Source organism: Tursiops truncatus, chromosome 2 (assembly GCF_011762595.2).
Source record: "Tursiops truncatus isolate mTurTru1 chromosome 2, mTurTru1.mat.Y, whole genome shotgun sequence".
Taxonomy (NCBI): domain Eukaryota; kingdom Metazoa; phylum Chordata; class Mammalia; order Artiodactyla; family Delphinidae; genus Tursiops; species Tursiops truncatus.
In genome coordinates this window covers 118,339,702-118,366,651 of record NC_047035.1, presented here as the reverse complement: position 1 = coordinate 118,366,651, position 26,950 = coordinate 118,339,702, and the positions used below count along the sequence as shown (strand labels likewise).

The window sequence follows — 26,950 nt, the reverse complement described above, 5'->3', positions numbered from 1 at the left end:
TTCCTAAGAGAAGTCTTGGGTACACAAAGGTAAGAAGGAGTACAGCAGTAGAAAGGGCTAGTGGCCTGAAATAAGTTACTCAAACTTGGGGCCTCACACCCTCTAAAAGGGACCTTGGGATGATCCAATGAGATCATGTATTTCAAAGCACCTGGCATATCAAGGTGATCAAAAATGTTTATGAACAAATAAATGATCGAACAAACTCTTGAATATGAGCTGTGGCCTGACTGTTTGTTGTTTTCCTAATTTTATGAATGGTGTTAGCAGAGAAAGTCTGAGAAGGAAATGAATAAATAAATGCAAAAAGGAATAATGCAAATTAGACACACTAAACAAAAGCCTAGCATGTGGATTTCTGAAATTTATTTGTAAAACCAGAGTAAATATATAGAGTATCTGATTAACTACAAAATATACTATATACATACGAATCTATGAAGATGTATAATAATTACTCAGTTTTCTGAAATTTCTTTAAAAAGTGTGAGGTAGTTACACATACATTTTCTTTAAAAGTGAGTAAAAAGCTAATGATATGACTGAAAATCTAAAACTTGTGCTATATTTTCTTCCTATTGTATTAACATTCTCAGTTGAAGTTCGAAAACAGTAGTATCCTTTTACTCCAGACTATAAATTACAGTAAATTCTTATAATGACAACATAAGTCCATAATAGAAATGCTGACACCTGAAAACAGTGGAACAGCTCAGCATAGCTATAGTTAGGCAGTAATAGCATTAGCCTGTGCTTATATCAGCAAAACTCTTTATACTATTCTTTTCTTATCTCCAAATTGAATGGATTTTGACACCCCCCCTTTCTTTTGTAGTTGGGCTAACTCTCTCTCTCTGCATATAAAATACATTTATATATACCCACAAACATATCTGACTTCTATATTTCCAAGCAATGTATTATGTGGGAAATACAATTTTCTGTTTTAATGAACCTAAATATGTAGGTTTAGAGTGAGAACACACAAACAAATAATTCTTTCTTGGTGCCATTTTGAAAATATTATTTGTCAAGATCAAAATAGCTGAAATTTAACTGTTTTTACTATTTTTATCTGATAATCTTATAACCTATTCAAAACACATATATGAGAAAGAATTTTGCTTCAAAAGAGTCCACAATCTAAAACTGGACAACATGAACCAACTGTTCAGTAGTAAAACAAATTAGTTTCAGAACAAACATTAACTGATAAGAATGCATTTCAAGGATTTTTTTACTAGGCACATAAGAAACTGTCAGCTTTCCCAAAATATCTTGACTCCAGAGGATAGTAAAAGCGAAAATAGAGATTAGTGAAAGGAATAGTGGGGGTGTACTGAAAAATATTGGATAAATTCAAAATAAATAAAAAAGTTTTCTTTGAGGACTTCTTAACTGATGTTAATTAGTATAATCAAATACAGCAAACCAATAGATAGTATGAGGAAGAATACCCCCAGTATGAACGTCAGACACAATCTGGGGTATTTCCAAACAAAATGGCAAGCGTTCAAGGTTATCTCTGGCATCATTTCACCTCACTTTTCAGTTTTCTGTTGCCACATGGCACCCACTTCCAAAGCCTTGAGTCTTAAAAGGTACTTAGGACATCCTACTGCAGTGATATCCAGAAAAGATCCCATGCTCCAGACCACTCTCTGCCCCCTCCATCCATCAGAGACATTTCGCTCAGTTCTGATAAATTGATTCCTAATACTAAGTAATACTAATGACCAAAGCATTAATCCTTGGAGGATTATTTGCATATAACAGAGGACCTCACAATTCACAGAAAATAATCAAGTCACATCAGTCAAGATCTTTACACATTTAGCTAGATTTGGGTAATAATAATTGGCTACATTTATTCCCACTAAAGGGAAGTTGAGCAATTAATCACCTAAAGAATTTAGATATCCTCAAGGAAAACTTTCTATATAACTAAGGCTCCTCTCAATTTAGATCATTGTTAGAAAAAAAGGACTATTTCATATTCTAGCTTGAGAAATACACATCTATCCTTTAATCCTTACCAATGTTATATATGTTATTCTTTATCATTTAATTACGTGTGTTTGAGACAATAATGCTCCTTTTCCTTAATAAGACTGGAAATATGGCAGAAACAGCTAGATATCCCCTACTCCCATTATCCTTTTATCCTTTCTCTTCTCCAATTACAGAATCCTTAGCTAGGCACAGGGCTGCATGAAATAAAGATTGCATTTCTAAATCTCACTTTAACTGAGGTATAGCCATGTGACTAGGTTCCAACTAATAGAGTGTGAGAAAACTGATGGGTGCAACTTCCAACTTCGAGAAAATATCCTTAAAAGGAGTAGAAGTGTCTCCTTTTCTTCCCTCCTACTTTTTGAAAAGATGTAATCCACAGATTCTAAAATATCTGTGAGAAATATCAAAAGAAGCTGAGATGGGGGAGGCGCTACAAAATAAGAGCTTGAGGGACTATGAAGGAGGGAGAACTCCGTGTGTACCATTTGCTTCCTGGAAGGTGAAAGGCTCATTTTGACTTCCAAGAATCTGGTTTCTTGTTTGCAGTGGCCTGACAAGGAACCAGGAGCACATGAATGGTGAGACACAGTGGCAGAAATGTGCAAGTATGCAGAGCATGGAGGAAATATTGAACCTGTGAGCCCAACTTCTGGAAGGCAGCTAGGAGACAAACTTCAGCTAATCGTGACAGGATTGCAGAGGCACTGGCAAAAGCGCAAGCAAGGAGCACTGAATATATTCAACTACAGAACAAAGACTAAAACAGATGAGGGAAAGTAGTGACAAAACAAATGAAAATGTCATATACTCTGACAAAGTAGAAATTGTACCATTTACAAAAACTGGGAAGAGAGTAAGGAGGATAGGGGTAAAGTGAGGACTGAGATCTAAAGCATACGTTGACTGGCAGTCGTGGCATGTATTTAACATTGAAACATCAAGTAGTAGAGAAGTATAAGCACATTAAAGATTTTTTAAAAAACTGAAAACGTAAAGCAGAAACTAACATACCATTGTAAGGCAATTATACTCCAATAAAGATGTTATTAAAAAAAACTGAAAAAGAATATCACTGTCTAAAACTAAAGGGAGAGGCGGGGAGAAGAGAAAGGATGCTCATCTTCATCACCGTTTATAGTAGGGAATTAATAGATGTTACCTAAAGAAATGGGGTGGGAGGATTTGGAAAGATGACAGGAACAAAAAATAACATGGCTGAATTAAAACCAAACACGTGCTGCACCAATAAATAAAAAGGGGTTTCAAAGAAAAAGATGCTCATATTGCTCACGATGCTAAACTCAACTCTATGCTGCATTTATGAGGCATATCCAGAATAAAGTAATTTAGAAAGGAAGAAAGTGGAAGATAGAGGAAAGGCAACCAGGAGTCATGATTTTAATATTAGACAAAGTAGAATTCAGGCCAAAAAGCATTAAATTAGATGAAGAAAGGTACTTCCATAATACAAAGATCTAACTCACAATGAAGACATAACAGTTATTAATATCTTCACAGAAAATAACAGAGCAGCAATAACCATGAAATATTAATTGCAAGAGATAAAGGAAAAGCCAGAAACAAGAGTAGTAGTAGAAGACTATAATTTACTTCTCACAGTCCATGACAAATAAAATAGACAAAAATTATGTAAGAATAAAGAACCAAATAATATAATTAAGATGACCTGATTGACACATTAAACTTTTTGCCTTAAAAATAGTGTAATCCTTCTATATAAATATCCAAGGAATAGTTCAAAATACTAAATATTAAACCACTAAAAATCAAAACAGAACCTTAATAAATTCCAAAAGGGAGAAATATTACAGAGACCATCCTGATAATATTGCAGGGAAAAAATGGAGATAAATAAAAGCAGAAAACAAAAGGTCTTTCCAAGTGGAAGTTCCTTGGGTCAAGAGGAAATTAAGAGCAAAATTATAGCATTTCTAGAAAATCACAAATATTAGAATCTATAGGATACGGTTAAAGCAGTGTTCAAAGCAAAGTTCATTAGTTCAAAGTTCATTAGTTCTAAATACTAAATACATTAGTTCTAAATACTTACATTAATAGGAAAGAAAAACTGAAAACAAGTTAATAAGTCCTCTTGATTAAAAACAATGATATAATAATTAAAAGGGAAATAGAAGAACTTAAGATAAAGGCAGAAATAAATGGGTTACAAAACAGAAAAAAAAAACCCAACAATAAATAAATCTATGAGCTAGTTCTCAGTAAAATAACTTTGGGAGAAAGCACATTGTGGTGGATTAAAGATGGCCATAAAGTCTTTGTCACTCTCCTCATTGAGTGTCAGTCTTCTTTAAATTTTTAAAGACAGATAAGTAGAAATTATCTGTTTAAAATACAGAAAAAAATTTTAAAAAAGAAAGAAAAACCCTTTGATCTGTGGAACAGTATTAAAAGGTCAACATATTTGTAATTGGAAACCCAAAAGGAGAAAAGAGAGAGAATGGGGCAGAAAAAAGAATATTTAATGAAACGATGGCCCCAAATTTCCCAACTTCAGTGAAAGACAAATTTGCATATTGAAACTCAGCCTACACCTAGCAAACTTAGGCACATCACAGTTAAAGGGCTGGGGGAAAAGAGAGAAAATCTTGAAAGCCATCAGAGAAAATGACACAGTACATATGGGGAAACAGTAATATGAATGACAGCTGATTTTGTATCAGAAGCTATAGAGACCAGAAGATAGTAGAAGGAAATATTTAAAGTGATGAAAGAAAAAAATTGAACCCAGAACTCTGTATCTTGCAGAAATATGCTTTAAATATGAAGGCAATAATAGCAGCATTATTCGAAATAGCCAAAAAGTAGGAAAACCCTCAAATGTCCATTAACTGATAAGTGGATAAATAAAATGTATATCCACACAATGCAGTATTATTTGGCAATAAAAATAAAGTACTGAGACATGCTACACATAGATAACTCTACAACATAAAATAACTTAGGCTAAGTCAAAGAAGCCATTCACAAAATAACTCTTATTGTCTGAGTCCATTTGTATTAAATGTCCAAGATAGGAACGTTTATAGCGATTGAAAGTAGATTAACTGTGTGGTGGGGAATAGGGATTAATTACTAATGTTTGTGGTATACTTTTAGGAGGGGATGAAAATGTTCTAAAATTAGATTACAGTGATAACTGGTTGCATAACCCTGTGAATATACGAAAAAACACTGAATTGTTTACTTTAAATGGGCAAATCATATGGTATGTGACTTACATCTCAATAAAGCTGTTAAAAAAAAAAGACTGAAGGCAATATAAAGACATTTTTAGATACGAGAAAATTAAGATAACTCATGGTCAGCAAGCCTGCATAGTAAGAAATGTAAAGGGAAGGTCTCCAGGCTGAGAGGAAATAACTAGATGGAGACTTGAATCTACAGAAAGCAATGATAAGCATTGGAAACAGTTAAAAAAAGAAGTGTCACTTAAATATCGATTATAAAATATAATGACTATTTAAACCAAAAACAATAACATTGTATTATGGAGTTTATAGACTTATGTAGATGTAATACCTACAATAATGATGGCATAAAGAACAGGGAAGTAAATGGAACAATATGGTTGCAAGATTTCTGCATCTTCTATGAAGTGAAAATTATATGAAAGTTAATATAATTATATTAACTGTAAAGTTAAGTCTGTACATTCAAAGCCTTGGAGCAAAAACTAAAAATATAATAATACAGAGGTAGTTAAAAGGCTTACAGATAAATTAAAATTCTACTTTAATGTTTAGTCAGTTTGAATGGTACTAGCCATAAGAATCATACTGTTGATAGTCATGGGCTAAAGGACACTTAAAGAAAAATAAACAATACAAGAATACGTAATACTTGCAACATACCTCAACTACATTTAGATTGTGTATTAAATACAAGGGTACAACTGTAAGATGCTCTACACTACTGATAAATGAAGGAAACAAGGTTATTTAACGAAAGCTAAATTATAAATTCCATGGGTCAGAACTGAACAAAGCCAAGGTCCTTTAAAAAAATGGAGAATGGCTGAATATATATTAACATATCTAAAGAAAAAGGCTGTCAATCTGAGGAGCTGTTGGTCAGCAAGAGAAACCAAGGGAAAAAAGGCACAAGAGGCAAACCTTAGCAGTGCTCATCTAAGCACTAACAGAGAAGAAGTTATGGCCCGAAGACTTCAAGTACAGTCCTAGGTAAGATTATTCCTCTTGTGGAAATGAATGCATCAGGCTAGTGACAAATTCAATTTATATAATTTTTCTTGTTTCCACTCTATATTCACTAAATAACATTCTAATTATAAACTTGACTTTCCTTGTATGACAGTCACACAGAGAGAGGATATCTGACTCACATTAACTCAAGTCTGTGTAAACTACCACTCATAAATTAATAAATTAGAATAGTTATTTTAGACATTGGTCTCTGTAAGTCTAGTTTGTGCTCATGAGAGATGAGACCCACCCCCCCCATCACAATATGCTTAATTAGCTTCCTAAGCATAGAAGCTGAGAGGAGATCTCCAGACTATGATAATACCATGGTCACACAGTACTTCATGAGGCTATTTATTTCCTAGGTGTACGAGCTTCACTGAGTCGTTCAAATCATCTTCTTTTTAATTACAAGAGTTTGAAATTTAAATCTTCATATTATTAAAAAACTTTGCTTTTTAACAGATGTGCTTGATTACATAGGACAGTGGAATAAAGAGATACTGCTGACAAAAGAGAACATTGGCGAAAGGTCAGGAAATGAGACATAGTCCCTAACATAAGCTATCCCTTAGACGTAACAGAAAAGAGATTCATTCACAAAACTGGAAAATAGTGCCCAATTCTTGTTTATAATAATTTATTTTTACAGCAACTAGTGAATTGCTTAGACCATTCATCTACATAATGATAGTGCTAGATCTCAATATTATATTTATTATTACTACATCTGTTTGTACTGTCTTGGTAGAAATCAGACAAAATGGTTGTATCAGAATGTGAAAATGAACAGGTCCTAGATCAAACCTCAAATATTCCCAGTGAAATGTGTTATGAGAATTGCATCATAAAGATCTATAAATATCAGAATTACACCTTTCCTCTTAATGGCCAGAATTAGCTCTACATTTTGAATTTCCATTTAACACATATTGGTTAAGATGCCTTGTAAAAAGGATGAGGCAGGTGTAAAACAAAGGAAATTATTTTATTGATATTTTTAAGACTTTTTTCCACGGCCCTCCCCCCATATGAGCCCTTTCCCACTCTAATACTCTATTGAGATTAAGAAAAGTTTCTGATCTTTTCAGAAGCACTGGTTTGTTATAAACTTAATGATAGAAGGCAATATGTAAACTAAAAAAGAAGGGTAAAAAAACAATTCAGTAACATCTCTGTAGAAAATCACAAATAACTTTTATTTTCAAATCTACTCTATTACAAAGATCTTCCTCACAGAATGTCTTATTATATCTTAGCTTTGTTTGCTTGGTATTAAATATCCCTATTTTTCTGTGATAAGACTTCCAAATTCTTCTCCATCCTGGTTTTCCTCCTCAACATTTTACTCAAAAAACATTTTCTTTTAGCATTTATTATATTCCAAGACCTATACTGGATGGAGGCAATTCAAAGACAAATAAGAGGATGCGTTTCTTCTAAGAAGCTTATATTCTATTAGGGAGCAGCATATACATAAATCATTAAGTGAAGTAGAGAGTTATAAAGATGTCTGAAACATGTCTGAGTACAACATGAGCATATAATAGTCAGGAAAATTAATACTAGCTGCCATTTAAGGTAAACCCTCAAATACTGGTGGCTTAATACAAGAAAAGTGTTTTATTTCTTGTTTACATTACAGTCTAATGCCCAGTGACAGGCAGCACTTCTCCATCTCTTAAATCTGTTACCTGGAAAACATGGCCTCCAAGGTCACTGAGGCAGGAAAAAGACAGGCTGGAGTTTTTCAGGAGATGGTTGTTTGGGGCCAGGTTTCAAAGTGGCCTGAATCCCTTCCCATAGCAAGCATACTGTCCCAGAACTCAATCACGTGGACCCAACCTAATGATAAGTGAGGCTGGGAAATGTAGAGGACCCCATAGATATTTATTGAACACTAACAGGCTCTGCCACAGGGTGTCAAATGGAAAACAGTTAATTCTACTTGGAAAAACTTCATAGAAAATGTAACGCTTGAGTTGGGTATCAGATCACTCTACTTTATCAGTTTCCACCATACATGATGGGAAAGCCAAGAGAATCAACTGAAAAAAATATTACGAACAATAAAAGAATTCAGCAGAGTAGTTGGGCATTCACTCATTCAACAGATAATTATTGAGTGCTTACTCTATGCCTCTTCTAGATGCATGGGAAACATCATTGAATAAAATAAAAATTCTTAAATTTTTAAATTAAAAAAAAATCCATGGAGTTTATAATCTAGCTTGGGGAGATACTAATAATAAAAAAAGTAAATAAAAAATCATAGCATGTTAGTAGATGATAAGAGATTTGGAGAAAGAAAGAGTGGAAGTGGGAGAAGAATAGGTTTCATTTTTTTAAAAAGTGGTCTGGGAGGCTTCATCCAGAAGTTGACAGTGAAGACATGAAGGATGTGAGAGAGTTAGCCATAAGGATATCCTGGGGGAGAGCATTCCACACAGAAAGAAAAACCAGGACGTTATCTTATGATCAGGAATTTTCTTGGCATTGAGAACAGCAAGGATGTCCGTGTGGCTGAAGTAGATTGAACAACAGGACATGAGAAGGATATGAGGGCAGAGAAATACTGTGGCCGTATCATTAGGGTTTTATAGGCCTCTGATCTTTATTTGACAGAGATGGAGAGTCACTGAAGAGTTTTAAATATAGAAGTAACATGATATTTATTAAGTTTATGTATAAAATTGATTTACATTTGTAGCAAAAAATAAAATCTATAGGAAAAAACTAGAGAAATGTGCAAAACCTATATAAAATGTTTTTAAAACACCCCTGAAAGACACAAAAGAGGATTTGAATAAGTAAGAAGATATGTACTGTTCTTGGATAAAAAGACTCAGCACTATAAAAAATTTTTCCTTATGTGAATGTATCAAACTAATGCAATTACCCCCTCAAAAAGTCCACAGTTTTTCTTTTTGGACAAACAAATTAATTCTGAAGTTCATATGAAAAAATTAAAAAGCAAGGATGGTTAGGGGTGTGGTGGTACAAAAACTAGACTTACCATATATTAAATCTCACTATAAAGATTCATCAATTAAAAGAGGTTGCTACTGGCACATGAACAGATGGACAGACCAAAGGAAAATGAGAGAAATTCCAGTAAGAATTTAAATACATATGAAACTTAGTATATAAGAAAGCTGGCATTTCAAATCAGTGGGGGCATTCGTGCATTTAATAAATAATTATTGAGTACCTACTATGTTTCAGGCACTATTCTAGCAGTAAACATATGAATAAAAATTCCTGCCCTCATGAGGATGACATTCTAATGGGGATTATGACATTTAAATCAAATATTGGAAGGACTGGGTAGCTATATTGAAGAAGATAAATCTGGATCCATACCTCATACCATATATGTATTCCAAATAGAAAAAATATTTAATTAAAAAAAAGGAAGCTGAAACAAGCATGGGAAAATTCTTTACAACTTTGGTATAGGAAAGGCTTTTCTAAGTATGACTTAAACTCGAAGTTTAAGAAAACAAAGATTGAAAATTTTGACTGCAGACAAAAAAATTACTGCATGGAAAAATAAACACCATAGGCTAGGTAAAAAGAAACATAATAAACTATAAATAATTATTTTAAATTAATATTACACAGTAAAGGCTAATCTCCCTAATATAAGAAAAGTTCTAGAAATAAAAAGAAAAGGATCAATAACACAATTTTTAAAAATAAGCAAATATGTGAACAAATACTTATCAAAAAAGATAGTTAATATTTAAACAATGAAAGTTGCCTGACTTTACTTATAATTAGGAAAATATAAGTAAAAAGAACACTGAGATACCATGATTTTATCTATCATATTGGCAAAAATGCAGACGTTTGACAACTCTGTTGCAAGGGAAACAAGTACTCAAATACATTACTGGTGGGAGTTCAAAATGGTATTATAATCCCCACAGAGAACAGTTTGGCAACACTTATTAAAATCACACATGTATATACCTTTAGCCCAGAAATCTCACTTCCAGGAATTTATTTTACAGATAAATAACTTCATACATGTGCAGATTTATGTACAAGGTTATATACTTCAGCATTGTGCAAGCAATAACATCCAACAATGAGTTCACCAAACTTGGGAGAAGAACGGATAAACACAGAGAGAACTTCAACAAAGAAAGGGAAAATATAGGAAAGTACCAAAGAGAAGTCACAGAGCTGAAGAATACAATAAATGAATTAAAAAATACACTAGAGGGGTTCAATAGCAGATTAGATGAAAGAGAAATAATCAGTGGTCTGGAATACAGAGTGGAACTCACCAAACCAGAGCAGCAAAAAGAGAAAAGATTTTAAAAAGTGAAGACAGCTTAAAGGACAATGGGACAACATCAAGTAGAATAATCACATTGTAGGGGTCCCAGAAGGAGAAGAGAGAGAAAAAGGGGCAGAATGTTTATTCAAGGAAACAATGGCTGAAACTTCCCTAACTGAAGGAAGGACACAGACATCCAGATTCATGCATATGAATGTCAAATCATTATGTTGTACACCTGAAACAAATGGAATGTTGTATGTCAACTATACTTCATTTAAAAATGACATTAAAGTGATCACTGTCAAGTAGACGATTCAATGTAAAAAAGCATTTATGAGATAATGTTAAATGGAAAAAGTTGACTACACCATTTGATTTCTTCTATGTAAAAACAATTGGTCATGAGGCTCAGCCTAAGGGCTGAACTGACTTGAAGTTATGTGATTTGGGATGGGGACTGAAGTAAATTTCTAATTGAAAAGTTTCAATGGAAAAGAAAATCAATGAAATAGAAAAAAAATGCAATTGAGAAAAATCAACAGAGCTTAAAATTGGTTTTGAAAAAAATTAATAAATAAACCACTAGGAAAGAAAGAAAAAAACACAAAACTCTACATCAGAAATTAAAAGGTGAACATCACTACAGACTCTTCAGATGTTTACAAGGTAATAAGAGAATAATATAAACAACATTATGCCAACACATTTGACATCTTATGAAATGGAAAAATTCCTTAAATACAACTTACCAAAACTAGCACTTGAATAAACAGAAAAGCTGAATTTCTTGTTTCTGTTAAAGATACTAAGTATACAATTTAAAACTGTCTCACAAAGAAAGTGCTATTGTCAGATGGTCTCACTTATAAATTCTTCTAAGCATTTAGCGAATAATACCAATTTTACACAAATTCTGTCAAGAGACTAGAGAAAAAGGGAACACTACCAAATTTAATTTATAAGACTTGTATAACCTTGATACCAAAACCCAGAAAGGGTATTAGAAGAAAAAAAATTACAGGCCAATATTCTCTTGAATACATATGCACAAATCCTAAACAAAATACTTGAAAATCAAGTCTAGTAATATGTAAAAAGAATAACATAAATAAACGGGGTTTATCGCAGGAATGCAGGGTTGGTTAAACATTTGAAAATCAATGTAGAGACTTCTGTTCAGCCATGATGGCTGAATTTATCTTCTTACCTTAAGCAACTAAAAAATAAAGACAAAAATATAAAACAATGTTTACTCATAGTGGACAAGAGGCAGCACAGGATGGTGATCCCTGAGAGAAGGGTAATAAATGAGGTAAACTCTATGATTACCACAGTTTACTGGCTGGAGAAAATTTTCAAGCCACAGCACAGGGAGGGGTATTCATGTGGAAATGGGTCTTCCTGATTTGAGGGACAGAGTTTAGGATCTGAGGAGGCCAAGGAAGCTAAAATTCACATGGCACATCACCATATAGAGAACTGCCCAGAGAGAGAAAACTCCACAGAGCTTCAGAGGGTTCTACTTAAGTCTTCAACTGGATACCGATCAGCACACACATAAGGAAAACAAGGTTGGGGAAAAAAAAGAAAACACTGGAAAAAAGCAGGTGGAAAAATTCATGAAATTCACACAGGGTTGAACAGTTCATGCTCCTGGCAGCCAGAACAGAGAAACCTTGTAATACACGGGTATCAGGTAGTGTATTCAGAATGGCATTGGCTCGGTAGTGGGGGTAAATTATTAACTAGATTAAAAATTTCTCTAATCTCACCAAGTTTAAAAAGCAAATCTGAAGGATCATACTGCTTTCAAATAAATTAACAACATCCTAGGAAAAAGCTCAAAATTATTTAAATAAATACAAACAACACAACAAACCCAGACGTGACACAGGACAGAATTAGTGAACAAGGATATTAAAAACAGCTATTACAAATTATCCCATATGTCCAAAAAGGTGGAAGAAAGTACGATCATGTTAAGGAAAGATATAGAGTGAGGTTTTTTTTTCATATGTTATAAATCTCTTTAAGAGTTGATTTCCTGTTAATGCCAAAAATAATAACAATGTATTGTGTGGTTTATAACATATAATGACTTAAAGTATATGGCAATAATAGCAGAAAGGCCAAAAGAGGGGAAATATAAGTGTACTATTGAAAGGTTTTTATATTATAATTGAAGTAGTATAATATTAATTGAAAGTAGACAATGATAAGATGTACTATAAAACCCAAAAACAACCACCAAAAAAAAACAAAAGCAAAGAGACTGTAGCTGATTCAAAGGCAATTAAGTGGAACTATAAAAACATTCCATCTGAAAGAAGGCAGAAGAAGAGGAAAAAGGGAACAAAGAACAGAAGGGACTAGTAGAAAACAAAGAGCAAAATAGCAGATTTAAAGCTAATTGTATCAATGACTACATTAAATGTAAATAGTCTAAACAATCTAGTTAAAAGGCAGAGATTGTCCATTGGATTTTAAAAAATCCGATTATATGCCATCAAAAGGAAATACACTTAAAATATAAAGACATAAATAGGCTTTAAGTTAAAAAAGGGAAAAATATATACCATGCTAAAACTAAGGGGAAGAAAGCTGGAATGTCTATGTTAAAATCAGACAAAGCAGGCATAGAGCAAAGAATATTACTAGGGATAAAGAGAGTCATTTTCTAAGGATCAAGGAGACGGTTCATCAAGAGAACATAACAATCCTAAATTGCTTTTGCACCTAATAGCAAAGCTTCAAAATACATGAAACATAAACCAATAGAAGAAACAACAAATAGAAAAATCCACAACTACAGTTGTAAATTTCAGTGGAATAGACAGAATGTCAGCAAAAATATAGAAACCTGAACACTATCAATTAATATGATCTAATTGACATTTATCAAACACTCCACTCATTAAAATCAGAAATACATGTACTTTTCAAGTGTGCATGGAACATGGTAAATGATAGATATGCTAGACATATTATGAGCCTAAAACAAGGCTCAATAAATTTAAAGGAATTCAAATCATACAAAGTATAAAATGTGAACATAGTAGCATTAACTTAAAAATCAATAATACAAAATGTCTAGAAAATCCCCAAGTCTTTGGAAACTAAACAACACACTTATAAGTCAAAGAAGAAATCACAAGGAAATTAGAAAGTAAATAAACTAAATGAAAATGAAAACACAATGTATCAAAAACAATGGGAACTAAAACAGTGTTTTCAGGGGACTTCTGACTTCCCTGGTGGCGCAGTAGTTAAGAATCCACCTGCCAGTGCAGGGGACATGGGTTCGATCCCTGGTCCGGGAAGATCCCACATGCTGTGAAGCAACTAAGCCCATGCACCACAACTACTGAGCCTGTGCTCTAGAGCCCGCGAGTCACAACTACTGAGCCTGTGCACCACAACTACTGAGCCTGCGCTCTAGAGCCTGCAAGAGACAACTACTGAGCCCGTGTGCCACAACTACTGAAGCCTGTGCACCTTAGAGCCCGTGTGCCACAAGTACTGAGCCCACGTGCTGCAACTACTGAAGCTTGCGCACCTAGAGTCAATGCTCCGCAACAAGAGAAGTCACCACAGTGAGAAACCCACGTGCTGCAATGAACAGTAGCCCTCGCACGCTACAACTAGAGAAAGCCTGTGTGCAGCAACGAGGCAGCCAAAAAAGAAAACAACAACAACAGTGCTTTCAGAAGAAATTATAGCACTAGATGTTTATTTAAGAAAGAAGAAAGGTCATCAACACTGGCCTAAGGTACCTTGGCAAACTTCTTCCCCATCCAGTAAGACACTGCCTTACCCTCTTCAAGAAGATCTGAACCACAACTGGGGTATTGGGCAAGGTGTTCTCTAAGTTTGTTTCTTCCTTAGGTAGGCTCTCTCAGGCTAGAGGTAGTGGCTGCTCTCTTCACCTGTTATTCCTGCATTCTTTAGGTTTCACTATACCCTTCTTAGAAGCTAATCCTCTTTTACATATTTAATAATTCTCTATATATTTAATACTCAGATTACTGTTCAAGTTACTGTTTTGGTTCCTGTCTCCTGACTGAACCTAACTAAAACAGAATTGGTACTGGGTGTGATGGCAGGAGACAGAACCTCAAGGATAAGATTTTGGGATTTATCTGGTCATGCCCTTAGGTTTAAGCGTAGGCATAAACTCCCTGACAACAGGAAATGGGAGGCTATTAATCCATAGCATGCAGTAGCATCACAATTAATTGTGATGAATTACAATTCATTGTAATTGTACCAATTAAAGCAACTTAAGAGCTCTTAAGTATTATGGCAGTAATGTTGACCATAGGACAAGGTATGGGATAGATTGTCTTGAATGCACTAGAGCACTTATAGAAAGAAAATGATAAACTCAAATCCGAGTCTGGGAACTAAAAAGCTCCCAGAGCCGCCCTAAAATAATCCATTTCTTATAGCCACAGGGCTGATTTTGCTGAAAATCTAATGTGAAATTTACTTAGTTCAGGCTATTGAATTACAATACTAGTTGAGTTTATGGTCTTTCCAAGCTTCTTATGTGACTAACAGGGCACTGATTGATAAAGAATGAGCCCTTAAAACTTGAAATGGGGACATCTGGTAGGCAAGATGAAACTGGCAATCTTAAATACCCTAGTCCCTTAATTGTGGAAGTAGCTGGCCTTCCTGTGTCTGAGGAAAGGAGCTTTCCTTTGTTTAAAGAACTCTGTGATAACTTTACATGGGGCAAATGCCTGGCAAGGGGACACTCGTTCTCCTCAAGACCAACCAAAATCAACCCTTATTTCTACTAGGCCAATAACTAGGGTCAAACATCAGCATACTCCAAACATAATGTATACACTATGACCCAAGAGGAGAAAGCTTATATACCAGAAGAATTACATTGTGTGTGTGTGTGTGTGTGTGTGTGTGTGTGTGTGTGTATCCTGGGGAATATGTGCAGGAGTAGATTCTAAGAAAAGACCAAAGAGGGATAAGTTTATTGATATGGGTGCACTTACTAGAGATTCTGGATTTAATGTGTTAGAGCTTCTTCCCATTGTATGAGCTAACAGCTTGGTTGGTTAACTGAAACTTGGACTCAGTAGCCTACATTTAATGAAAATAAAATGCTGGAGCTCCTATGGCATGCTGTACATGAGGGAGCATGAAATCTTAGGGTTAGGAGTGCTGAAGTGGATTTATCGTGTGTGAGCTACATGACTACCTCACCACTATGTCTCCCAAGAAGGTGTAGAAGGCACTCCTGTCACTAAGGCATTGGTAAATTCATTAGTGAGGGCAGCATCTGTATCTCTGAGGAGCTCTGTGGTTGCTCTTCTGTGTAGGCCACATAGACTATGGGTGATGCCACCATGAGACATCAGATGACCATATGGTCTGAGCTTCCCATCATGAACTGCGTGCTGTCTGACTCAACTAGCTGTGTTTGAGCATCAACAATTCATGATCAAATGGAAATACCATATAAGAGACCAAGTATAGGCAAATCCATAAGGTACAATAAGTTATATGAGCAAGTAGTTCAGACTCTGATTCCTGTTGTGTTACCTCTTCTCAAATCTATGCTTATAGTCTCCTGAGGAGTTCCTAATAACTAGCAAAGGAAGCAAATATTCAAGCCTAGTTTATAAATGGGTCTGTACAATATGCTGGTGCTGAAAGTGGACAGTTACAGCATTACACCCCGTACGCAGGGGTGACTAATATTCAGTGATAAAGGAAAATCCTCCCAGTGGGCAGAACTCTGAGCAGTACATTGCCTATCCACTTTGTCTAAAAAGATGGCAAGAAGTATGGATCCACGGGCAGTTGCTCTACAGATCTATATAGATCCACAGGCAGTTGTTAACAATTTGGCTGTATGGTCAGGGAAGGAAGTAACAAGAATAGAAGATAGGTGACAAGAAGATGTGGAGAAGTAGGTAGATGGATATTTCAGAATGGGCACAGACTGTGAAGATATTTGGTTCCCATGTGACTGCATATCAAACGGCCTTCACTGCAGAGGGTGCTCTTAATAATAAGGTGATGTGCTCTAAATCAAAATGACATGCTGTGTCAGTCACCCTCTTTCCCAAGCCGTCCTAGTGCTTGCTTAAAGGGTCCAGTAACAAAGTGACCATAGTGGCAGAGTGGAGGATATGAATGGGCTCAACAACATGGACTTCCCTTTACCAACGCTGACTATTACTGAGTGCCAAGTCTGCCAACAAAGAGACCAACACTGAGTCCCTGATGTGGAACTATTTTCTGGGGGAACAGTCAGCTACTTGGTGGTGGGTTGGTTACATGGTACATTTTCCATCACAGAGGAGGGCAGAGATTTGTTCTCACTGGAAATGACACGTAGTCCAAATATGGATCTGCCTTCCTTGTTCATAATGGTCTGCCAGCACAAACATCCAAGGACTCACAGAATGTCTCATCTACCATCACAGTATTCCATAACACAGCTTCTGATCATGGAACTCATTTCTAAGGAAGTGCCGCTCTGAGTTCATATCCATGGAATGAAAATGGTTTTACCACGTATGCTATCACTTAGAAGCATCTGGCCTAATTAAAAATGAAATAAAACTAATGGGAGAAAAATAAAGCTGAAAGGATGGGGTTCCATTTTACAGGATTTGGTTATGTGCTTTGAATCAGACAGATATCATTTTATACGGTGCTGTCTCCCCCATAGTTAGAATGCATGGGTCTGGGAATCAAGAGGTGGAACTGATAGTGCCTTCACTCACTATTATACCTAGTAACCCACTTGTTGAATTTTATTCTCACCTTACAATTTTGAACTTCATGCCTATGAAGTTCAGAGATGCTAGACCCAAAGAGGATAACAATTCCATCAAGGAATACACAGATGGTCTACTGAATTGAAAGGTAAGACTTCCACATGGTCATTTTGGGCTCCACATGCAACTGAACCAAAAGGAAGAAGAGGGGGTTACTCTATTGGCTTCAGCAGTTAATCCCAACGATCAAGAGGAAATTGGGCTATTGGCATATAATGGGGAAAAGGAAGACTATACCTGGAACCCAGGGAATTCTCTGGGCTGCCTCTTAATACTCTACATCAATTCTCAATAGTGCAGGTTAATGGCAAATTACAGCAATAAAAAAAAGGATGGAGTATTGAGGACTCAGATCCCTCAGGAAAGAAGGTTTGGGTTACTCCACTTGGTAAGAAATCTACCGATGCGATGGCTGAAGACAAGTGGAGTATGGAATGGGTAGTGGAGAAGGAAGCCACAGATACCACCTATGGTCTCATAACAAATACTTACAAAAAAGATTGTAATATGTATCTTTTTTGCTTGTTATATGTATGCATTTATTTGGAGATATTAACCATTTTCTTTTCATTCTCCATCTTACCATTACCGGAGGTTAAACTTAGCGATTAGTCTTTATATTACAGTATATTCAGTTGCACTACGACTAAACCTGAGGAGTAATTAATATTGCCAGCTATAAAAACAATTACTGTTGGGACTGAATGCCTCTTAATCTGGGGAAAGTATGAGAATTTCTTGGTGTGTGGAAGTTCAAGTGAGTGTAAGATGTACATATAGAAGCTGGGTAGCCAAAGGAGGGATATGCCAGTTATCAATTTACTGCCTCTCACCTCTAAATCTAGACTTTGTCCAAGCCTTGTGAAACTTGGGCTTGAAAGTATACTATTTCTCCTTTGCCAGCTGGCATAATGTTAGGCCTTGTCAGTAGAGAGCACTGGAAGGACACCGTAAGAAGGGATTTTTTTTCTTGCTCTTATGGTGTGATGGCCAGTTGGAGGCTTCTGGTGGTATACCCAGTTATACACACCCTCCAGAAGGTTTCAACAGCACCCCAGCAGGTCTTGCTCACACACTAGCAAGCAGCCTCCCAGTGAGACTCACCAGCAACCCAACGGGTGATTTCTGCTTAATAGCCTTGGCCTGAGAATTTCTCCACCATCTAATAGGCCATAGCCAAACTCTCTCCATCAAGATCTGAATCTCAGCATTGATGGAGCATCTCCCAAGTTTTTTCCTTTCTAGAGTACTCTCCCTCAGCTTAGAGGTAGTAGCTGCTCCCTGCATCTTCTAATCCTGTATTCTTTATAGGAATTCTTTTTACCAATTTAAATTTTTTGTACTAAATTAGGGACTATCAAGAATGACTTTATGCCAATAAATTTAATTACTTAAATGAAATGGAATTATTCCTTGAAAGGCACAAACTACCAAAGATTACTCAAGAAGAAACAGATAACTTTAACTTTACATCTATTAAAGGCATTGAATTTATATTTAAAAATCTTCCCACAAGTAAAACTCCAGGCCCAGATGGCTTCATTTTTAAATTCAACCAAATATTTAAGAAAGAAATATTACAAACCCTACATAAACTCTTCCAGAAAACTGAAGAGATGGGAACAACTTTCCAACTCATTCTATGAGGCTAGCAGTACCCTATAAAGAGTTCACAGTGTATAATTCCATTTACTATATAAAATTCTAGCCCCTGCAAAATCAATCAATAGTGACAAGAAGCAAATCAGCATTTACTTGAGAACACAGGGATGGTAGGAAGAGATGAATTACAAAGGGGAATTAGGAAACTTTGAGATTATGGATATTTTCATTATCTTGATTATGCATGTGGTTTCATAGCTCCATACTTATGTCAAAACTCACACTGTACATTTTAAATATGCACTCTTTAAATATGCTTTAATACAGGTATAAAATATACCTTAAATATACCATATCAAGCTGTAAAAAATTAATATAATCTACTACATTAGACAAATAAAAGAAGAAAATCATATGACCATTTTGATAGGCACAGAAAAAGCATTTAATAAAATATAAAACACATTTATGATAAAACTCTCAGCAAAGAACAGAAGGGAACTTCCTTAATCTGTTAAAAGATATCAACAAAAAACCTACAGTTGATATACTTAAAAATGAAATATTGAGCTTTCTTTCCTTGAGGTCAGAAACAAGACAAGGATGAGCGCTCTCACCACCTCTATTCAACAAATATACTACAGATTCTAGCCACTACAATACAGCAGGCAACAAAGTAAAAAAAGGTATAAAGATCTGATAGAAGTGTAACTGCCATTTTCAAAGATGACAAGATTGCAGATTCTTTAGGACTATTTAGACACACAATTATCATAATTCATATGTGAATTCAGCAAGATCATTACACATAAAATCAGTATAAAAATAATTTTATTTCCATACACAAGCAGTTAGCATTTGGAAAATGATTTTTTAATGCCATTGAAAATGCCATCCAAAAACATTAAAATATCTATTTTTAAAAACTAATGAAATATATGCAAGATCATAACACCAAGACTAAAAAATAGATATTGCTGAAAGAAATTTAAGAAGATATAAAATCACAACATTGTAAAGAATTATACTCCAATAAAGATGTTAGAAAAAAAAAGAAAAGAAAAAGGACATAAAATCAAGGTATATAACATGTTCATGAATTGGAAGTCCTCAACGTTATTTGAGGCCAATTCTCATATTTGATCTAAAGATTCAATCCCAGTTAAAATCCTTGCAGGATTTTTTTTGGAAGCTGACAAGCTGCTTCCAAAATTTAATTAGACAAAATGGTAAACCAGACAGACTAGTTTCTACACAGCAGCTGAAGCCCTGCTTTGAACAATCTCAATCATTAATTGGATTAGGTAATCTATGATTACTAGTGCCTCTAACCACTTGTCAGAATCTTATGTAAATCCTCTCTAAAAGAAGATAACACCATCAAAGACCTTAAAATATCTCTACAGTTTTCACACAAAATGTCTGCCACATTAAAAAATAACTACCTATGTAAGTACTCGAGACAATCTGATTAAAAACCAAATAGATGTTTTCCACAGAAACAAGAAAACTGATTCTAAAATCCATATGAAATTTCAAGGGACCCTGCACAGACAGAACAAACAATTGTGAAGAACAAAGTTAGAGGACTAACACTTCCCAAGTTCAAAATTTACTACAAAGCTAAGTAATCAAAACAGTATGATACTGGCATAAGGACAAACATATACACCAATGGAATAGAATAGAGAGTCCCCAAATAAACCCTCACATATACAGTCAATTCAACAAGCGTGCCAGGACCATTCAATGGGGAAAGAGCAGTCTTTTCAACAAATGGTGCTAGGAACACTGGATAGTCATATGCAAAAGACCTTACCTTACACCATATATAAAAATTAACTAAAAATACAAAAAGCCCTAAACATAAGACCTAAAACTACATAAACTCTTAGAAGAAAACATAGGGCAAAGGCTTCATAACATAAGGCAAAAGTGTCATGACATAGACTTGGCAAGGATTTCTTGGAAATGATACCAATAACACAGGCAACAAAACAAAAAAAACAACAAATTGGACTTGATCAAAATTAAAATGTTTCGTGAATCAAATGACACTATCAACTGTGTAAAAAGGCAATTCATAAGATGGGAGAAAATATTTGTAAATCACACATCTGGTAATGTGTTAATACCCAGAATGTACAGAGAACTAAAACTCAACAACAACAAATAAAAAACAACCCAATTCAAAAATAGGCAAAGGACTTAAATAGACATTTCTCCAAAGAAGATATACAAATGGCCAGGAAGCACTTGAAAAGATTTCAACATGTCTAATCATTAGGGAAATGCAAATCAAAACCACAATGAGAGACGAGAGGAAGATGGCGGAAGAGTAAGACGCAGAGATCACCTTTCTCCCCACAGATACACCAGAAATACATCTACACGTGGAACAACTCCTACAGAACACCTACTGAACACTGGCAGAAGACCTCAGACATCCCAAAAGGCAAGAAAGTCCCCACGTACCTGGGTAGGGCAAAAGAAAAAAGAATAAACAGAGACAAAGGGATAGGGTCGGGACCTGCACCAGGGGGAGGGAGCTGTGAAGGAGGAAAGGTTTCCACACACTAGGAAGCCCCTTCTCAGGTGGAGACTGCGGGTGGCAGAGGGGGAAAGCTTCGGCGCCGCAGAGGAGAGCACAGCGACAGGGGTGCGAGGGGCAAAGCGGAGAGATTCCCACACAGAGGATCGGTGCCGACCGGCACTCACCAGCCCGAGAGGCTTGTCTGCTCACCCACCAGGGCGGGCGGGGCTAGGAGCTGAGGCGCGGGCTTCGGTCGAACGCAGGGAGAGGACTGGGGTTGGCGGCGTGAACACAGCCTGTAGGGGGTTAGTGCACCACGGCTAGCCGGGAGGGAATCTGGGAAAAAGTCTGGACCTGCCGAAGAGGCAAGAGACTTTTTCTTCCCTCTTCGTTTCCTGGTGCGCAAGGAGAGGGGATTAAGAGTGCTGCTTAAAGGAGCTCCAGAGACGGGCGCGAGCCGCGGCTAAGAGCGCAGACCCCAGAGAAGGGGATGAGACGCTAAGGCTGCTGCTGCCACCACCAAGAAGCCTGTGTGCGAGAACAGGTCACTCTCCACACCTCCCTTCCGGGGAGCCTGTGCAGCCCGCCACTGCCAGGGTCCCGGGATCCAGGGACAACTTCCCCGGGAGAACGCACGGCGCGCCTCAGGCTGGTGCAACGTCACGCTGGCCTCTACTGCCGCAGGCTCGCCCCACACACCGTACCCCTCCCTCCCCCCAGCCTGAGTGAGCCAGAGTCCCCGAAGCAGCTGCTCCTTTAACCCTGTCCTGTCTGAGCGAAGAACAGATGCCCTCCGGGTGACCTACATGACACGCAGAGGCGGGGCCAAATCCAAAGCTGAGTCCCAGGAGCTGTGAGAACAAAGAAGAAAAGGGATATCTCTCCCAGCAGCCTCAGAAGCAGCAGATTAAAGCTCCACAATCAACTTGATGTACCCTGCATCTGGGGAATACATGAATAGACAAAGAATCATCCCAAATGGAGGATGTGGACTGTGAGAGCAAGATTTATTATTTTTTCCCCTTTTCCTCTTTTTGTGAGTGTGTATGTGTATGCTTCTGTGTGAGATTTTGTCTGTATAGCTTTGCTTCCACCATTTGTCCTAGGGTTCTATCCATCCGTTTTTTTGTTTTGTTTTGTTTTTTCTTTAAAAAAGATTTCTCTTTCTTAATAATTATTTTTTATTTTAATAACTTTATTTTATCTTACTTTATTTTATCTTTTTTCTTTCCTCCCTCCCTCCCTCTGTCCCTCCTTTCTTTCTTTCTTTCTTTCTTCCTTCCTTCCTTCCCTCCTTCCTTCCTTTCTCTTTCTTTCTTTCTTTCTTCTTTTTCTCCCTTTTATTCTGAGCTGTGTGGATGAAAGGCTCTTGATGCTGCAGCCAGGAGTCAGTGCTGTGCCTCTGAGGTAGGAGAGCCAACTTCAGGACACTGGTCAACAAGAGACCTCCCAGCTCCACATAATATCAAACGGCGAAAATCTCCCAGAGATCTCCATGTCAACATCAGCACCCAGCTTCACTCAACGACCAGCAAGCTACAGTGCTGGACAACCTATGCCAAACAACTAGCAAGACAGGAACACAACCCCACCCATTAGCAGAGAGGCTGCCTAAAATCATAAGTCCACAGACACCCCAAAACACACCACCAGACGTGGACCTGCCCACCAGAAGGACAAGATCCAGCCTCAACCACCAGAACACAGGCACTAGTCCCCTCCACCAGGAAGCCTACACAACCCACTGAGCCAACTTTAGCCACTGGGGACAGACAACAAAAACAACGGGAACTATGAACCTGCAGCCTGCAAAAAGGAGACCCCCAAACACAGTAAGATAAGCAAAATGAGAAGACAGAAATACACACAGCAGATGAAGGAGCAAGATAAAAACCGACCAGACCTAACAAATGAAGAGGAAATAGGCAGTCTACCTGAAAAAGAATTCAGAATAATGATAGTGAAGATGATCCAAAATCTTGGAAATAGAATAGACAAAATGCAAGAAACATTTAACAAGGACCTAGAAGAACTAAAGATGAAACAAGCAACAATGAACAACACAATAAATGAAATTAAAAATACTCTAGATAGGATCAATAGCAGAATAACTGAGGCAGAAGAACGGATAAGTGACCTGGAAGATAAAATAGTGGAAATAACTACTGCAGAGTAGAATAAAGAAAAACAAATGAAAAGAACTGAGGACAGCCTCAGAGACCTCTGGGACAACATTAAACGCACCAACATTCAAATTATAGGGGTTCCAGAAGAAGAAGAGAAAAAGAAAGGGACTGAGAAAATATTTGAAGAGATTATAGTTGAAAACTTCCCTAATACGGGAAAGGAAATAGTTAATCAAGTCCAGGAAGCACAGAGAGTCCCATACAGGATAAATCCAAGGAGAAATACGCCAAGACACATATTAATCAAACTGTCAAAAATTAAATACAAAGAAAACATATTAAAAGCAGCAAGGGAAAAACAACAAATAACACACAAGGGAATCCCCATAAGGTTAAGAGTTGATCTTTCAGCAGAAATTCTGCAAGCCAGAAGGGAGTGGCAGGACATATTTAAGGTGATGAAGGAGAAAAATCTGCAACCAAGATTACTCAACCCAGCAAGGATTTCATTCAGATTTGATGGAGAAATTAAAAGCTTTACAGACAAGCAAAAGCTGAGAGAGTTCAGCACCACCAAACCAGCTTTACAACAAATGCTAAAGGAACTTCTCTAGGCAAGAAACACAAGAGAAGGAAAAGACCTACAATAATGAACACAAAACAAGAAAATGGGAATAGGAACATACATATCGATAATTACCTTAAATGTAAATGGACTAAACGCTCCCACCAAAAGAAACAGACTGGCTAAATGGATACAAAAACAAGACCCATATATATGATGTCTACAAGAGACCCACTTCAGACCTAGAGACACATACAGACTGAAAGTAAGGGGATGGAAAAAGATATTGCATGCAAATGGAAACCAAAAGAAAGCTGGAGTAGCAATACTCATATCAGACAAAATGGACTTTAAAATAAAGACTATTAGAAGAGACAACGAAGGACACTACATAATGATCAAGGGATCGATCCCAGAAGAAGACATAACAATTGTAAATATTTATGCACTCAACATAGAAGCACCTCAATACATAAAGCAAATGCTAACAGCCATAAAAGGGGAAATCAACAGTAACACAATCATAGTAGGGAACTTTAACACCCCACTTTCATCAATGGACAGATCATCCAAAATGAAAATAAATAAGGACACACAAGCTGTAAAGGATACATTAAACAAGATGGACTTAATTGATATTTATAGGACATTCCATCCAGAAACAGAATACACATTTTTCTCAAGCGCTCATGGAACATTCTCCAGGATAGATCATATCTTGGGTCACAAATCAAGCCTTGGTAAATTTAAGAAAACTGAAATTGTATCAAGTATCTTTTCCAACCACAATGCTATGAGACTAGATATCAATTACAGGAAAAGATCTGTAAGGAATACAAACACATGGAGGCTAAACAGTACATTACTTAATAATGAAGTGATCACTGAAGAAATCAAAGAGGAAATAAAAAAATATCTAGAAACAAATGACAATGGAGACACGACAATCCAAACCTATGGGATGCAGCAAAAGCAGCTCTAAGAGGGAAGTTTATAGCAATACAATCCTACCTTAAGAAACAGGAAACATCTCGAATAAACAACCTAAACTTGCACCTAAAGTGATTAGAGAAAGAAGAACAAAAAAAACCCCAAAGTTAGCAGAAGGAAAGAAATCATAAAGATCAGATCAGAAATAAATGAAAAAGAAATGAAGGAAATGATAGCAAAGATCAATAAAACTACAAGCTGGTTCTTTGAGAAGATAAACAAAATTGTTAAACCATTAGCCAGACTCATCAAGAAAAAAAGCGAGAAGACTCAAATCAATAGAATAGAAATGAAAAAGGAGAAGTAACAACTGACACTGCAGAAATACAAAAGATCATGAGAGATTAGTACAAGCAACTATATGCCAATAAAATGGACAACCTGGAAGAAATGGACAAATTCTAAGAAATGCACAACCTGCCAAGACTGAATTAGGAAGAAAGAGAAAATATGAACAGACCAATCACAAGCACTGAAATTAAAACTGCGATTAAAAATTTTCCAACAAACAAAAGCCCAGGAGCAGATGGCTTCACAGGTGAATTCTATTAAACATTTAGAGAAGAGCTAACACCTATCCTTATCAAATTCTTCCAAAATATAGCAGAGGGAGGAACACTCCCGAACTCATTCTATGAGGCCACCATCACTCTGATACCAAAACCAGAGAAGGATGTCACAAAGAAAGAAAACTACAGGCCAATATCACTGATGAACATAGATGCAAAAATCCTCAACAAAATTCTAGCAAACAGAATCCAACAGCACAGTAAAAGGATCATACACCATGATCAAGTGGGGTTTATTCCAGGAATGCAAGGATTCTTCAATATACGCAAATCAATCAACGTGATACACCATATTAACAAATTGAAGGAGAAAAAACATATGATCATCTCAATAGATGCAGAGAAAGCTTTCGACAAAATTCAACACCCATTTATGATAAAAACCCTCTAGAAAGGAGGCACAGAGGGAACTTTCCTCAACAAAATAAAGGACATATATGAAAAAGCCACAGCCAACATCGTCCTCAATGGTGAAAAACTGAAAGCATTTCCACTAAGATCAGGAACAAGACAAGGTTGCCCACTCTCACCACTCTTATTCAACATAGTTTTGGAAGTTTTAGCCACAGTAATCAGAGAAGAAAAGGAATCCAAATTGGAAAAGAAGAAGTAAAGCTGTCACTGTTTGCAGATGACATGATACTGTACATAGAGAATCCTAAAGACGCTACCAGAAAACTACTAGAGCTAATCAATGAATTTGGTAAAGTAGCAGAATACAAAATTAATGCACAGAAATCTTTGGCTTTCCTATACACTAATGATGAAATATCTGAAAGTGAAATCACGAAAACAGTCCCATTTACCATTGCAAGAAAAAGAATAAAGTATCTAGGAATAAACCTACCTAAGGAGACAAAAGACCTGTATGCAGAAAATTATAAGACACTGATGAAAGAAATTAAAGATGATACAAATAGATGGAGAGATATATCATGTTATTGGACTGGAAGAATCAACATTGTGAAAATGACTATACTACCCAAAGCAATCTACAGATTCAATGCAATCCCTATCAAACTACCACTGGCATTTTTCACAGAACTAGAACAAAAAATTTCACAATTTGTATGGAAACACAAAAGACCCCGAATAGCCAAAGCAAGCTTGAGAACGAAAAACGGAGCTGGAGGAATCAGGCTTCCTGACTTCAGACTATACTACAAAGCTACAGTAATCAAGACAGTATGGTACTGGCACAA

At 36.4% G+C, this 26,950-nt stretch overlaps 1 protein-coding gene across 9 annotated transcripts in view; it reads right to left on the bottom strand.

Moving 5' to 3' along the window:
* Positions 1 to 26,950, bottom strand: part of NRG4 (neuregulin 4) — a 127,277-nt gene that overhangs the window by 41,974 nt on the left and 58,353 nt on the right. The gene's annotated exons all lie outside the window — the stretch shown is intronic.